This window comes from Mesoplodon bidens (assembly GCF_964165515.1).
Source record: "Mesoplodon bidens genome assembly, chromosome: 19".
Classification (NCBI taxonomy): domain Eukaryota; kingdom Metazoa; phylum Chordata; class Mammalia; order Artiodactyla; family Ziphiidae; genus Mesoplodon; species Mesoplodon bidens.
Window position 1 is genome coordinate 27,725,951 of NC_138179.1, and position 6,750 is coordinate 27,732,700.

Genomic DNA, 6,750 nt, shown 5'->3' on the forward strand with positions numbered 1-6,750 from the left:
CTGTGTTGTAGTTACAAGGGTGTCTTTGCTTCGTGATAAATCATTGAGTCGTAGAGTTATGATTTCTGTGCTTACTGGTGTGTATGTTGTAAATACTTCACTAATGCATTTGAATCCATTTTTGTAATAAGGACAAATAACATAAAGTATAATAAGACTTTGCAATCTTATTTTCATTTCATGAAAAATGGTCACCAGAAGGACTCCAAGCTTAAGTGTTGCAACTATAGAGCTTAAGTTTATATATACATATATAAATAAATACATATAAAAAAATATATAAATATATATATATTTAAAGATCCACAACTGTTTGATTTAATGTCATTTGAGTGTAGAAAATCACAATTATACTTACAGTTTGCTAAATCTATAATCTTTTAGCTGAAAGTTAGCTGGTTAGCCACACCCATCAATGAAACTGCTTTCACAGAAGAATCCAACCTATGACAATTGATAGGAACTTTAGAAGTCACTTTTTTTAAAATTTTTAAAAATTGAAGTATAGATGATTTACAACGTTGTATTAATTTCTGCTGTACAGCCAAGTGATTCAGTTATACATACATATATATTCTTTTTCATATTCTTTCCATTATGGTTTATCACAGGATATTGAATATAGTTCCCTGTGCTGTACAGGAGCACCTTGTTGTTGATCCATTCTTTTTTTTTTTTTTTTTTTAATCCCAAAGGGTAATATATTTTTTTTGTTTCGTTTTGTTTTGTTTTGTTTACAAATTTAATCAGTTATACATATACATATGTTCCCATATCCCCTCCCTTTTGCGTCTCCCTCCCACCCTCCCTATCCCACCCCTCTAGGCGGTCACAAAGCACCGAGCTGATCTCCCTGTGCTATGCGGCTGCTTCCCACTAGCTATCTACCTTACATTTGGTACTGTATATATGTCCATGTCTCTCTTTCGCTTTGTCACAGCTTACACTTCCCCCTCCCCATATCCTCAAGTCCATTCTCAAGTAGGTCTGTGTCTTTATTCCTGTCTTACCCCTATGTTCTTCATGGCATTTTTTCCCCTTAAATTCCATATATATGTGTCAGCATACAGTATTTGTCTTTCTCTTTCTGACTTACTTCACTCTGTATGACAGACTCTAGGTCCATCCACCTCATTACAAGTAGCTCAATTTCGTTTCTTTTTATGGCTGAGTAATATTCCATTGTATATATGTGCCACATCTTCTTTATCCATTCATCCGATGATGGACACTTAGGTTGTTTCCATCTCCGGGCTATTGTAAATAGGGCTGCTATGAACATTTTGGTACATGACTCTTTTTGAATTATGGTTTTCTCAGGGTATATGCCCAGTAGTGGGATTGCTGGGTCATATGGTAGTTCTATTTGTAGTTTTTTAAGGAACCTCCATACTGTTCTCCATAGTGGCTGTACCAATTCACATTCCCACCAGCAGTGCAAGAGTGTTCCCTTTTCTCCACACCCTCTCCAGCATTTATTGTTTCTAGATTTCTTGATGATGGCCATTCTGACTGGTGTGAGATGATATCTCATTGTAGTTTTGATTTGCATTTCTCTAATGAGTAAAGATGTTGAGCATCCTTTCATGTGTTTGTTGGCAGTCTGTATATCTTCTGTGGAGAAATGTCTATTTAGGTCTTCTGCCCATTTTTGGATTGGGTTGTTTGTTTTTTTGTTATTGAGCTGCTTATAAATTTTGGAGATTAATCCTTTGTCAGTTGCTTCATTTGCAAATATTTTCTCCCATTCTGAGGGTTGTCTTTTGGTCTTGTTCATGGTTTCCTTTGCTGTGCAAAAGCTTTTAAGTTTCATTAGGTTCCATGTGTTTATTTTTGTCTTTATTTCCATTTCTCTAGGAGGTGGGTCCAAAAGGATCTTGCTGTGATTTATGTCATAGAGTGTTCTGCCTATGTTTTCCTCTAAGAGTTTGATAGTTTCTGGCCTTACATTTAGGTCTTTAATCCATTTTGAGCTTTTTTTTTTTTTTTTTTTTTTTTTTTTTTGCAGTATGCGGGCCTCTCACTGCTGTGGCCTCTCCCGCTGTAGAGCACAGGCTCCGGATGCGCAGGCTCAGCGGCCATGGCTTACGCGCCCAGCCGCTCCACGGCATGTGGGATCTTCCCGGACCGGGGCACGAACCCGTGTCCCCTGCATCGGCAGGCAGACTCCCAACCACTGCGCCACCAGGGAAGCCCTGAGCTTATTTTTGTGTATGGTGTTAGGGAGTGATCTAATCTCATACTTTTACATGTCCCTGTCCAGTTTTCCCAGCACCACTTATTGAAGAGACTGTCCTTTCTCCACTGTACATTCCTGCCTCCTTTATCAAAGATAAGGTGACCATATGTGTGTGGGTTTATCTCTGAGCTTTCTATCCTGTTCCATTGATCTATCTTTCTGTTTTTGTGCCAGTACCATACTGTCTTGATTACTGTAGCTTTGTAGTATAGTTTGAAGTCAGGGAGCCTGATTCCTCCAGCTCCATTTTTCGTTCTCAAGATTGCTTTGGCTATTCGGGGTCTTTTGTGTTTCCATACAAATTGTGCAATTTTTTGTTCTAGTTCTGTGAAAAAAAATACCAGTGGTAGTTTGATAGGGATTGCATTGAATCTGTAGATTGCTTTGGGTAGTAGAGTCATTTTCACAATGTTGATTCTTCCAATCCAAGAACATGGTACATCTCTCCATCTATTTGTATCATCTTTAATTTCTTTCATCAGTCTTATAATTTTCTGCATACAGGTCTTTTGTCTCCATAGGTAGGTTTATTCCTAGATATTTTATTCTTTTTTGTTGCAATGGTAAATGGGAGTGTTTCCTTGATTTCACTTTCAGATTTTTCATCATTAGTATGTAGGAATGCCAGAGATTTCTGTGCATTAATTTTGTATCCTGCTACTTTACCAAATTCATTGATTAGCTCTAGTAGTTTTCTGGTAGCATCTTTAGGATTCTCTATGTATAGTATCATGTCATCTGCAAACAGTGACAGCTTTACTTCTTCTTTTCCGATTTGGATTCCTTTTATTTCCTTTTCTTCTCTGATTGCTGTGGCTAGAACTTCCAAAACTATGTTGAATAAGAGTGGTGAGAGTGGGCAACCTTGTCTTGTTCCTGATCTTAGTGGAAATGGTTTCAGTTTTTCACCATTGAGGACGATGCTGGCTGAGGGTTTGTCATATATGGCCTTTATTATGTTGAGGAAAGTTCCCTCTATGCCTACTTTCTGGAGGGTTTTTATCATAAATGGGTGTTGAATTTTGTCAAAAGCTTTCTCTGCATCTATTGAGATTATCATATGGTTTTTCTCCTGATTGTCTATAAAACATGAGATTTCTTAGAATGCAGGCCATCAAACTCTCATTTCAGGTTTTTCCTTCATTACTTCTTGTGATCCTGGAATCAGAAAAGATTTCTATGTCTCAGTATTTCACAGACAGAGGGAATAACATGACTGTCTTACGCACCACTTACTTACTCATCATGTGCCCATCAAGACCAGGCACATGATTCCCAGGATCTGGGCAATGACCCTTCCAGAGGTAATGGGAAATTTGCTATCAGCCAGAAAGCCATGGATCCTCTCCTGGGGAGGCCTGGCTACTGTATCAAAGGAGACCTGCTCTGGGAATTGTGGGAGCTGGGTACACAGTCTCTGCGAAGCTGTTTCCACGTCTGATGCTTGAAACCCACAGGCAGTAAACAAGGGAAGATCACGAACAGGCTGTGAGCCTGTAAGCAGGAGCTAGAACTTCATAAGGACAGAATGAAACCTGTGTCTGTTCTTGCTGCCTCTGACCTTGTGACCAGGGTGTCCTGCAGAAGCCAGGACCCTACATCACAGAGCTAAACACATACGTGTAACCCAGGAGTCAGAGAAACTGAGGGAAAAATCCAGGGGAAGGCAAAGCAGCTGAAGGTCCAGCTGCTGCTTATCTGTCTTAAACTGGATTTTTGTGTGTGTGTTTATCCTGCTTGGCATTTTCTTAGCCTCTTGAATTTGCAGATTTATGTCTTCTGCCAAATTTGGGGACATTTTGAGTATTATGATATTCTGGATTTTTATTTAAGTGTTGTGTTTCAGCAGGCCTCCTCTGACACCACTCTGGTGGGCTAAGGAAGGTCACCACCACCTGGTTATTGTTTGGTGGAGATGGAAGTCTAAGGGACTCAGTCTCTATTAACAGCCCTGGGGAGAGGAATTTCTTTCTAGGCCACCCCCACTGGGCCATCACCCCCGACAGCACCTTGTCTTAAGGGGAGAGCCATGCTATTACTGCTTCCAAATGGTGCCACTGACATTGTGTGTGGGGAGGTTCAGTACGACCAAGTGTGAATGAAAATCTCAGCTCCCCATCCCCTCTCTGACACCACCCCCTGTAGGGACAGAGGGGCACCTCATTACAGTCAGGGTAGGAAGGAAGCCTAGGCTCCCCACTCAGCCTTTGCTGATGGGCTTGAGGTGGGGCCACAGTTTTTTTTCAATAGTGTTTGACTGGAGTGGAGTGGGGTTTTTTTCTCAAAAGTTTTCTGTTATGTTAGGCTTCCCTTTCTTGGTCTCTGGCTGGAAAGAGCAGGCTTTATTGGGGGCTTTAAAAAAAATCTGCACCCATTGGCATTGTAGGTTGTCAACTTACCCAGGCCAGCATATAGGAGGCAAAAAGAAAACCTAGGCAAAAAGAAAACCTAGGAAAATCACCACTGTGTCTTTCTTCAGGTGGCAATGTCCTTAGTGGGACTGTCCAACTTTGAGTCTTATATTTGTTTTATAGACAATTTTGAGGGTTTTTAGCTGTACTTAGTGGGAAGTATAGGGAGAAGTGTGTCAACCCCACCTCATCCCACTACTGATTCACTGGTTCACCTTCATTTATGAAAAATATTTTGATGAGTATAAATTTCTGGGCTGACAGTTTTTTCCCCCAGTACTTTAAAGGTGTTGTTTCACTGTGTTCTGGCTTGCTTTTTTGTGTGTCTTTGCTTTTGTTTTCTGATGAGAAGTACTTATCTTTGTTCTCTAGTACGTACAGATCTTTGTTTCTCCAGCTGTTTTTTAAATCTTTTTTTTTTGAAGTATAGTTGATTTACAATGTTGTTGTAGTTTCTGGTGTACAGCGAAGTGATTCAGTTATACATATATATACACAGTCTTTTTCATATTCTTTTCCACTATGGTTTATTACAGGATATTGAATATAGTTCCCTGTTCTATATGGTAGGTCCTTGTTGTTTATTTTATATATAGTAGTTTGTATCTGCTAATCCCAAACTCCTAATTTATCTGTCCCCACCCCCTTTCCTCTTTGGTAACCAGAAGTTTGTTTTCTATGTCTGTGAGTCTGTTTCTGTTTCATAAATATGTTCATTTATGTCATAGTTTAGATTCCCCAAATAAGTGATATATCCTCCAGCTGTTTTTTAAGGTTTTCCTTTATTACTGGTATGTAGCAATTTGAATATGATGTGCCTTTGTGTGGTTTTCTTCATGTCTTTTCTTTGAATTTCACTGAGCTTCTTGGATCTATGGGTTTGTAATTTTCATCAAATTTTGAAAATATTTAGCCATTATTTCTTCAAATATTTTTCTACTCTCTCACCCTCTCTTCTCCTTCTGGGATTCTAATTACACTTAGACTACTAGACTACATCATCTTGTTCCACAGCTCACGGCTGCTTGGTTCATTCTCCGTCTTTTTTCTCCCTGTGTTTCATTTTCGGCAGTTTCTATTTCTATGTCTTTGCATTCACTAATCTTTTCTCTTGCAGTGTCTAATCTGCTCTTAGTTCTATCCCGTATATTTTTCGTTTCATATACCGTATTTGTTACCTCCAGGAGTTGGATTTCCCGCTTGCATATCTCCTGTGATAGTTCAAGGGTCACAGGGTTAGGTCATACTTTCTCCAAAGGTACCCATTGGCTATGAAATCTCAAGAGCCCAGTGTTGCACTGTGTTCAGTTTCACTGAGCTTTTTATCTCCCTGCAGATCTCCATCTGGAGGGGCTCACACACAATCAAAGCAGAAGAGAATCCAAGGCACACAGAATAAGAAAAGATTAGAGGAAATGTGCTTTTACTGCCATGGGCCTGGGTTTCGATCCCTGGTGGGGGAACTAAGATCCCACAAGCGGTGCGGCAAGAGGAAGGAAGGGAGGGAGGGAGGAAGGAAGGAAGGAAGAAAGGGAGGGAGGAAGGAAGGAAGGGAGGAAGGGAGGGAGGGAGGAAGGAAGGAGGGAAGGAGGGAGGGAGGGAGGGAGGGAAGGAAGGAAGGATTAGAAAGGAATTTTTCTCACCATTAAGGGAAGCTGCTCTAGAAACCTTGAGGATTCTATGTGACCCAATGTGGAGAAGATGGCCTTTAATCATTAAAACCATGGAATTGAGGCAAAGGAAAACGTGCATTAAAAATAATAATAACGCTAACATTTATTATTTTTTTTATTAGTATGAGCCAAGGAAAGAAGCTCAAAGACCCAGAAATTACAATGAAGTCATTACGATTTTTCTGTCAAGAAGTTGAATGAGAGGCAGAAGCCTGGACACGCAACTCCCCCCGACCCCAGCGTCTGGGGCTTTAATTAGTTGCAGGAGATTCTGTGTTCTCTCAATGGCTTTATTTCTTTAGTCACACGGAAGTGTTGCGAGGCAAGGGCTGTGTCATTCTTCTCTGAGTTGCTAGTGCTAGTGCTTGACACACAGTCGTGGCCTCTCAACCTGACAGAACTTTTTAGGTCCACGAACTGTCAATGA